Here is a 10,634-nt window from a genome sequence, read left to right on the forward strand (position 1 = left end):
AATGTTTACTCCAGTAGTGTTTTACATTATTTTATTGCGATTTTTGCGGGTTTTTTTTTTCAAATTCAAATGTGCACACAAGCCGTCAAAAACGAAATGTGCGCACCCTACAGGAAACAAACTTCTTTTTTTTTTTTTGGCCTTACCTTACCATGGAATACAAAGGGCTTAGATGACACAAACGGTACCACCTTTGCAAAAATGGCTACAAATACTACTTCGCAAGATTCAACATTATTGCACAATGAAAGTTTACAGAATTAAAAAATTGATCTGTATATCACTTTTTTACTTTTTGATCATTAGCTCTTTTGTTGAAGCTTAAACCCGAGTCTCAGCTTAAATCTTGGAATGATGGACAGTAAAATGTATCACATGTATTATGAAATACAGCACAATGACATGGAACTACCAGTGATATGTCATATTGTTATCAATGTTGGAAATAAGATGGGACCAAAGGGGCATAGACAGTTTCCTCGGTGGGGTGGGGGAGGGAGAGGGGTGCAAAATAAAAAATCTGGGAGCAGAACAATTTTCCAGGTTGCATCATTTTGATCTGGTATTATCAGTAGGATATATACTCCTGGCAGTTTCTTTAGAGAGACGCATAGCACGCAAACATTTGGTACTTTAACTATGAACTTATAGTGCTGCAGAATGGTGAAACCATCTTTAAAGTTTTGTGAAAAGTGTGAAATTTGGCTCAGATGTAGTATTCAGTCTGGTGAACAATTCTAGGGGGAGGGCCAAAAATATTTTTTCCAATATGGCCGCCATTTTCAAAATGGCGGCCAAATTGCCAAAAAAAATAAAAAATCACCATGAAATTGGGTAAAGTAGCCATTTCTCGTCTGATGTGTGAGATATTTATTGGAAATGTAGTATGTAACACATTTTCAATTAAATGCACAGATTAACTAATTTAAAATGGCTGTCATTATTCAAAATGGCCGCCATATCGACTAATTTTCACCATGAAATATACATAAAAATCAGATATCAGGAATTTGCACAAGTAGCATGTTAATTTGTATGCCAACACATATGCAGCCCATGCATAAACCACATGCACATACACAGCCCCTACACCCACCATACACATACCCCATATACCCCACATCACACATCCATATCAAAATGATAATCTATTATTTATCACTATAAAATGAATTGACTACAGTTAATATTCTAAAATAGTCAATGAAACTTAAACAGTAACAAATGACATATCATTTAATTAAGTTGTCATATAAAAGCATGTCAACAATAATTTTTATGGCCCTTATGGGTATCCATGATCATTTGAAGAACTCAAGTTGTACTGTATTTTTAATTTTTAATTTGGTTAAATATGTTAGGCCTAGCTTATTAGTAAGTGTAGACTTAGTACATAAACTTATCATTTATGCCTGCATATCATGGACTTTACAAGACCACAGGCATTTAAATAACATTGAAACGCTTACTAAAATGTGAAAGAAGAAATCAGGATTATGAAAGGAGACATTAAGTTGAAAATTAAAAGGTACTAGGGACACCAGCCAGAAACTCACGGTGAAGACAAGATGGTCATCATGTTTGGAGGCCTTCACATAGAGATGGTTGCATTTAGAATCATTTGTGACTGGTTAGATGAAAGTGGATGGACAAGCGCACTAGTAGAATCTGATATAACATCACCAGGAACAGCAGACTCCTTCTTCAAAGCATCGCATTTGACAAGAACAAGACATGCTCACCAGGTCACAGCTTGTAGTTTGTATGTATGCTAATGCAGAGATTCTATGAAAAGTATACAGCAAGCTTATCACCGGCTGAATCGACGTATGCAAGAAAGCCCACAATTCCATTACTGGTGGATCACATTGGAATTGGAGTTAGTCATCTTCAGCTTTGTGATGTCACTTCGGGAAGCCAACTTCCAGCTCTACATTGGAGCTCTTGATCGGCTTATGCCCGTACACCTGTGAGATATGAAGACACTTCAGAATGTCCATCCTTCCGTTGCAGAACAATTTGAAAGTGGCAAATTTGTCATGAAGAAGACCCATCATTTATTTTCTTCCATAGCTCTGGATCATGCTCATGAGCAAAAAAATAACAGTATTGTAAAGGGTGACGGTGGAGCTATCGGACTCACAGAAAACACATCACAGCTAATGCGGTGGATGGTTGCACGACCAGAACTTGCCCGAGTCATTGGCGAGTTTGAAGAGTCAGTTGAGAGTATTGTGCAGAAGAAGATCAAGGGACCTGATGTCAAACACCATGAGCAAGTGAAGCCAGTGCAGGTCACATTTGCCAAACAAGTGAAGTCTCTCTGCCATACCATAGAAGAGATGGGTAACCCCTTTGAAGAGCATTCCAATTATCTGTTGGTTCTTGACACCAGGGATATTGTTGGAGAGGAAGTAGTCTCCACAGTTCGCAACATCCAAAAGCTAGGAGAGGAACAGTATACCTGCTATGTAGAAGAGCGCCTTAACAAGAGAACAAAGCCTCTGTTTCACACATTGAAACGTAACAAGTGTCCACTGTTCAGCTGCCTTGCATCTGTAGTGAAGTCGAATGAGAAGCTGCAGATAGCATCCCTGAAGAAGACATGCACCCTGTTCTCCAGGTTGTACGTGTCTTGTCAAGCTCGTGATGGAAACATTGAGGAGTTTATCTGTCATGAGAATCAGAGTTATCCTCCGTCACTATCACGTTTTGGAGAGCTTCGCTCCGGTACAAAGGCAGATCTTGTTGAATGTTTCAAGGATACATATGCCACCCCACCATAAGATGTCCCAGAGGTTGATGCTATTCTCCTTGATGGTGCTGCTGTTATTAACATACTGAAGCCTGCTGCCGCCAAAACTTTTAGCGAGTACTCAGAGCTCATATTCTTGCCCTATATTCGGTCCCAGCTCATGAAAGCCAGTAGAGTCAATATTGTCTGGGACGAATACATTCTAGATAGTCTTAAAGCAACAACAAGAAAGAAGCGTGGAAAGGGAACAAGGAGACGTGTAGAGCCAAACACCAAGATACCCGGTAACTGGCAGGCTTTCCTAAGACTCGACGGGAATAAGGTGGAACTCTTTGCTTTTCTGGCACAACAGAAGGGAAGGTCATCTCTACATTTGGCAAATCGGTTTTGCTGAATTCCCAAGCAGAGAATATCAGTCGCCTATCACCGTGTACACATGAGGAAGCTGATACTAGGCTGCTATTAAATGCAGTAGATGCTGCTGCTTCTGGATACCAGCGAGTCATGGTTCCTACCGTAGACACAGATGTGATAGTCTTCTGCATAGCCTTATTTGCCCAAATGAACCTCACCGAAATGTGGGTATTATTTGGCACCGGTAAACATCTCAGGCTCATACCATAGCCCAGACATTGGGACCAGAGAATGCTATGTCTCTGCTGATGTTCCATGCCTTTACTGGGTGTGATCAGACATCATATTTTCTAAACAGAGGAAAGAAAACAGCATGGGAAGCAAGCAAAGTCTTCACAGATGCAGTAGATGCATTTGCAGCACTTAGTAGAGTGCCTCCTACAGAGCAGAAGTTGAAGCAGTATATGGCAACAATTGAACGATTCGTTGTTGTCATGTACGACAGAACAAGCTGCTGTGATAGTGTTGACAATTGTCGAGAGAACTTTTCACTGAGAAGGGAAGGTCAATGGAATTAATTCCACCCACCTCAGCAGCACTCTTCCAGCATGCTAAAAGAGCATCATATCAGGCTGCATATGTCTGGGGACAAGCGTTACTGCGAGCTCCAGAATTGCCAGACCCAGCTGATTGGGAATGGACAAAGAAGAATTCATCTGTGTGGCAACCTTTGTGGACAACGCTGCCCGAAGCTTGCACATCTTGCCAAGAACTTCTCAAGTGTGGTTGCAACATAAACAGAGGGTGCCTTGGTCGCTGCAAATGTGTAAAAGATGGACTAGCATATACAACATACTGCGCATGTCACGGGGACTGTGAGCGCCAATAAATTGATGATCAGGAAACTGTCTGGATTCTGGAACTTATATTCAATTGGAAGGTATTTGTGATGCCTCATGCCAAAAGGAGGGACTTTGCTGATGATTTTAATTTTTCATTATTATCATTTTATCTGTTAGAGCATTTTATAAGCTTTAAAATGACATCTTATTTATTGAAATTGGTCAAGGCAATCAGGTTTTATAACAGAAAATCTGTTGGAAATTCTTATATTTGTTTTACTTTTTTGCTGCTTATTTTCACTAGTTTCTTGAAAAGTGTTCTGCCACAAAGTCCCCTTTTCGACATGCAACATCACATCTATAACATTTAAAACATTTTAAAAATTTAAAAGTAATGATGCATATACTTGCAGAATTAAGCGCAATTTAAGATTGTAAACGTAAAATTAAGTATTGTTTCTCTGAAATGGCGGCCATTTTGAATTTAGCGGCCATTTTGGATTCTTTTTGAGTTGAATAATTAATAACCAACCAGACATGGGCTGGTTTTCAGCTACATACATGCAGAAAAATAACACTACAGGTTGTTAACATGAACTTATGTAGTATTTCTATGGTTGTAGCGGCCATTTTGAATTTTGGCGGCCATCTTGGATTCTAAGCCGAAATAATTTTGGCCCTCTATCAAGATATGTTTGGTATATGATCACCAACATCTGTGCCAATTTTTACACTTTTCACAAAAATTTAACAATTTTTTTTGTATTGGGCACCATTCTGCAGCACTATTATTATAATCTGATCTACTGGACTTTACGTTTTTTTGTGAGTGGCAATATTTCACATCCTATCTCGGATGCATCACAAAAAAACGTAAAGATGCATCACAAAAAAACGTAAGTCCAGTAGATCAGATTATAATAAGTTCATAGTTATTTATACCTGGATGAATGATAATCTTCATAATCGTATTTGGTACTTTACACCACTCTGGCCCATAATCAGTGCAAATTTTGGTGGGAAACTTATTCCTCTACTTTCCCAGTTTTTTCTTTTATGTTTTGTCAGAGGGGCACTTTTCTCTTTCATTTTTTGTCAGGAGGGCCACCCCATCTGGCTACGCTACTGGGGACCTCAGGCCCAAATCCTGTGAAATTGATGAGGAACCCTAGATGCTCATACCCAAGGGCCCAAGTGGCCCTTGAATATTTTGGCTTCCAATTAAGGGATCCAAAATGAGCGTTTATTAACGTTTCGACAGTATTTTTTGTGGGACATGAGAGCACCTCAGACCTATCGAATTGCATTCTGAATCTGAAGCATGTCTTTCTGATATCAAATAATTTTCATTTTTAAAAATCACAATATAATACAAATTTTATGACAAATTCAAAACACGCTTTAATTGCCATAAGAGTGACTTTAATAACAGTGACAAAAGGCATTCAACAACATTAAGCGAGTACATTTGGAAATTAAAGGATAAGAAAATACCTTATTCAACTGAATGGAAATTAATCAGTCGGGCTAAGGCCTATTCAACTACCAACAAACTATGCAGACTTTGTCTAGAGGAAAAATACTTCATCATATTTAAGCCTCATCTCTCCTCACTGAACAAAAGGAATGAGCTAATAAACACTTGTAGACACAGGAAGAAGCATCTCTTGATCAACTACAACTGATCAATATATCAAGTATTGACTGTCTTCATGAACTTGAACTGCTTATATTATGTTATGTAACCATTTTGACCGTAAATGTATGCCAATTAAACTGTCTAAAGATCTAGCACTAGCTCCGCTTTTTACGCTCGGTGATCGCGTCACGCATCGCCGTCGCCACTTCGCCAATGGCGTGAGCATTCCGCGCTAGAAATAGAAATCAGTTTCAGTGATCAGCATATTCTGACGAGTGTAGGTCGGCTTCGCTGGCTTGCATGAAACAATATTGTAAATAATGCTTTAATAAATCACCAAGTCTATTTTAAATGTATAAAAATTTGATATTTTTCAAATTTTTGATATATAACAGTCCTCGAAGTAAATTATATAAACCTAATGATATATTCTTAAAGTGTATGTAGCAGGGAGGAAAAGCCGACGGTCAATTGAAAATTTTGACCTTTTATATTGAAGATATGGATTTTTTTCCCAAAAAGAATTAATTTTTTTTTGGTGTTTTGGGAAAAAAATCCATATCTTCAATCTTAAAGGTCAAAATTTTCAATTGATCGTCGGCTTTTCATCCCACCTACATACACTTTAAGTATAAATCATCAGATTTATAAAGTTTACTTCAAGTACTGTTAAATATCAAAAATATCAATTTTAATGATTTGCTATAATAAAATGTGTATTAAATTGCGAATTTCAAAAAATCAAAATTATTTGATATCAGAATGACATTCTTCATATTCAGAATGCAATTCGATATGTCTGATGTGCTCTAATGTCCCAAAATAAATACTGTCCAAACATTCATACCCCAGCCCTTAACACTGTCTAATGCCTATAAATAAACATCACAGCTAAATTCTACAGGCTGTATCAAAATGTGACAGTCTGACCATGTTCCCTAGATATTGATGGGTACCAATAATTTTGATACACCCTGTATGACTTTATGCCTGTTGAAATTGACAAAGGCTCTTGGATTTTCAGACCTAGAGGCCTGAATGGCCATATAAAATGTTGGCTTATTTCTAAAATTGATAATTATGACATGCCTATTACCTATTATACCATCATATAAAGAATAAATATATAATAAACATCAGCATTTTTAGCTCTTTACATTTGCTACCACCAGGATCACTAGTATGGCTACACATAACAGCTCTTCATTGTACACCTGGGCAGTGGCGATGCCACGGGAGGCATGGGGGAAATGCCCCCAGTGACAGAACTCTTGCCCGTTTCCCCCCAGTAAAAACCCACAATTACGAAAATTTCCACTTCTTGCTGCAATTTTGTGCAAATTTGGTTGATTTCCCCCTCTGAAATTCACTTTGCCCCCTCAATGACCCCCCCCCCAAAAAAAAATCCTGGCGCTGCCACTGCACCTGGGTTGAGTGAGACAACACCAGCCAGATGAAGTACACAATATATTGGCCCTGGTTTGGCTCTAAACCTACAACCTTGTGATCATGAGTCAAATGCCCTAACTGATATTAAGTCAAGTAAATTGCACATAAAAAGTATTATTGAAAAATGACTGTAGGAAAAATAATTACTGACAACTGTTTTGAAAAAAAAAGAACACATCTATAAATTTGCCACTAATATTCATCATGAATGAAACTACACATGTGTTATCCCTATTCGCCAGCGAAGTGTTACCTGTAATCCGATTATCACTATAACAACTGGATCACACTTTTGAGTCCTGAATCATGATCGCAACACAAAGTCTATGACATGTACTATCAATTCCAAAAGGAGTGTGATCCAGTTACCAGGGAGTTATGTAACCACTTTGCTGGCGAATACTGACAGTGGTACAAATTAACATAAACATCCACAATCAAATGACCATAATATATGCCAGTAACGTAATTATTGGATTCAATATTGGAACTCTTTATCCTTTATATGGCAGAATTAGAATATTGTCAATATATTTGATCCTATGTGGCAAACTCAACTTCTGACATTATGAGATTGCATAGATGACAGACTCCATATAGCCTCATGCATAATTCTCCATATTGGCATGTCACATTATGGAGACAAACAGTGTACCTCTTGCATTAAAAGAAAATCTTAATGGTTCAATTTTCTTTTGTCCCATATCAAAATCCTGGCTTTGGCACTACTTGCATGTCTTCACTGTCATATTTATATAAATTGAGCTCAAAAAGAAACGTATTTTTTTACAACTTGTGAATCACAAGGTCATATCTTAAAATACTGTCAATCAAAATGAACCAAAATTACACACAGGCTTACTTTAATACTCTACTCAAAACACATGTCAGTAACCAAGCAGTTGTCCAACTGACACAACAGCAAAATGCACTGTCATGGGACAGCTTCCTGGACTTCCTCCACTTTCACAGCCCAACATTTGACACACAGCACAAAAAATCTGTGAGAATGCACACAAGATCCTTGCACAGATGATAAAACGGTGCTGCTTTCTGCTTTTCATACACTTTTTTCATGAAACAGGGCTGGGCTGTGAATGTGGTCCAGGAAGCTGTTCCATGTCAGTGCATTTTGCTGTTGTGTCAGTTGGATAACTGCTTGGTTACTGACATGTGTTTTAAAAGAGTAGAGTATTGAAGTAAACCTGTGTGTAATTTTGGTTCAATTTGATGGATAAGATTTCAAGATATGACCTTGTGAAAAATTATAAGTTTCTTTTTGAGCTCAGTTTATATAGCTTCAAAAATCGATCCATTCTAAGCCCTAGGTAATTCCTTGTAAAATGTAGGATTCAATTTAATTAAAATTTGGTATACATGAACTTATGATTAATATATTTATTTGAATTAGAAGTGTTTAAGAATGAGAATAAAGGTATTGTTTTTAGCCACTGTCGTGCATCTATTGTCTCATATAACAATTTAACATGCGCCATCATTATTTTTGGAGTAAAATAACTCGGCCTTACCGCATTGTTTTACTTAAATAATGATGTTGCCTGTGTTATATGAGATGATAGGTGCATGACATTGGCTAAAAACAATAAATATTTTCTCTAATTAACATCCACAATCATATAATCATAATGTATGGATGAGTTACATAATTATTTGATTCAATATTGGACCACTTTATCCTTTATATGGCAGAATAGCATCCTGTCAAAACCTATGGGGTGAAATATTGTAAACACATTTGTTACTATTTGGCAAACTGAATTTCTGACACTATTATCAAAGATATTGCATAGATGATGGAATCCATATAGCCTCATGCATAATTCTCCATATTGGAATGTCGCATATATGTATGGAGAAAAACATAGTGTACTTCATGAATTAAAAAAATCTTAATGGTTCATTTTTTTAAAATCCCATATCAAAATCCAGGCTTTGGCACTACTTTCATGTCTTCACTGTACTTTAACATATTCATAGCTTCTTATAGTCCAGTCTTAAAAATCCAGAGACAAAGCAGTTTCAATTACCGTACTTGTTCCATGAACTGCCCAGGCACTTAGCAAAGTCATTTTAGGTGGGTGCTTATTTTCTTTATTGTTTACATAATTGTATACGTAAACAATAACCCAAAATATGGATTTGAAATGTAGATAGTTCCTTGTGTAGTTGGATCCTACATATTCACTGTCGTAGTGCACGTTAGGTCAACTGGATCGCGCTTTCTTTGTTATGAACAACTAATCAAAATGATCACAACACAAAGCGTATGGCATATTAAAATTCGGAACAGGTGTATGAGCCCAGGCTTGGAGCAGTAACCAATGGATACAGTGGCGTAGCCAGTGGGGGGGGCCAGGGGGGCCGGTGCCCCCCCGCTCGTCATGGGCGTCGGTTCATGTAAGGCCGTCGGTAGACGGAAGGCGTTGTTGAAAAAAAAAAATGGGTTAACAATAGACTATTTTCCACCCAGGGTGACAGAAAAATGAGGAGAATTGTAACGAAAATGATGAAAAATTGACAATTGCACATAAAAAGTATGTGTTTTTATGTTAGTAGCGCCTATAAAAAATTTTGGGTCAACAAATCACAACTTCCGTCGGTAAAAAATATTTCCGTCGGTACATTTACAAGTTGTGCCCCCTCGGTTCCAAAATCCTGGCTACGCCACTGAATGGATACTAACGTGCACTACGACAGCAAATTGAGGATTGTGCACATAATGAAGAAGGATCATGTGTATAGAAATGCTGGCTGTTACTGTAGGGTGGTTCTTATTTTTCAAAAGTCTGAAATACAATTTTCTCACCCCTTCAAATGGTGATCCTGGATGAAAAACTTATTCTCTGAAATTTTCAGAAATATTGAATATGATTTAGAGGTAGCTCACGAGCCCTCAATGTGGTCGCGAATTGACAGAATATTAGCCATCGGACATTTTTGAGCAAGTTTACAAAGGTGTATTTTCAAAATGAAGTGTTTCTTGATACTCAATCTTTGTAATTGCATTAACAATAACTAGTTTAACATACAAATAGCAAAAGATATCTTGTATTTACTTCCATTGTTAATTTAAACCAGACCAAAAATGGCATTTCGTGCCACGCACTGCTAAATACTGCTTGCCGGCCATTTTGAGCAATTATGAAGGCTAGTAGTTATATAGAAAGAGAATATCATGATGCTCAAAACTTTGTAAAAGTATTAACATTAACTACTTAAACATATAAATAACAAAAAATATCTTGTTTTGTCATTCATTATTGTTTTAAACTCAACCAAATATGGTACTTCGTGACATGAATACCCCGAAAATACTGTGTATCGGCCATTTCGGGCATTTTTACAAGGGTCGAATTTCAAAATGCAGTGTCTCTTGGTACTGAATCTTTGTAACTGCATTAACAATAAGTAGTTCAACACATATATAGCACTAGATGTCTTGTTATTACTTCCATTATTGTTTGAAGATCAACCAAATATGGTACTTTGTGCCATTTGACCCAGAAATACTTTGTGTCAGTCGGCCATTTTCGTGAATTTTACAAGGGTCTATTTTCAAAACACAGTTTCTCCT

General features: G+C 37.3%; 1 long non-coding RNA gene across 1 annotated transcript; it reads right to left on the reverse strand.

Moving 5' to 3' along the window:
• Positions 1–330: 330 nt before the first annotated feature.
• Positions 331–5,259, reverse strand: LOC140160937 (uncharacterized). The gene is made up of 2 exons (XR_011860042.1): positions 4,936–5,259; positions 331–637 (listed from the first exon to the last, which is right to left on the reverse strand). It is a non-coding gene; the product is annotated as an uncharacterized lncRNA (long non-coding RNA).
• Positions 5,260–10,634: the final 5,375 nt, after the last annotated feature.

Source organism: Amphiura filiformis, chromosome 9, assembly GCF_039555335.1.
Source record: "Amphiura filiformis chromosome 9, Afil_fr2py, whole genome shotgun sequence".
Taxonomy (NCBI): domain Eukaryota; kingdom Metazoa; phylum Echinodermata; class Ophiuroidea; order Amphilepidida; family Amphiuridae; genus Amphiura; species Amphiura filiformis.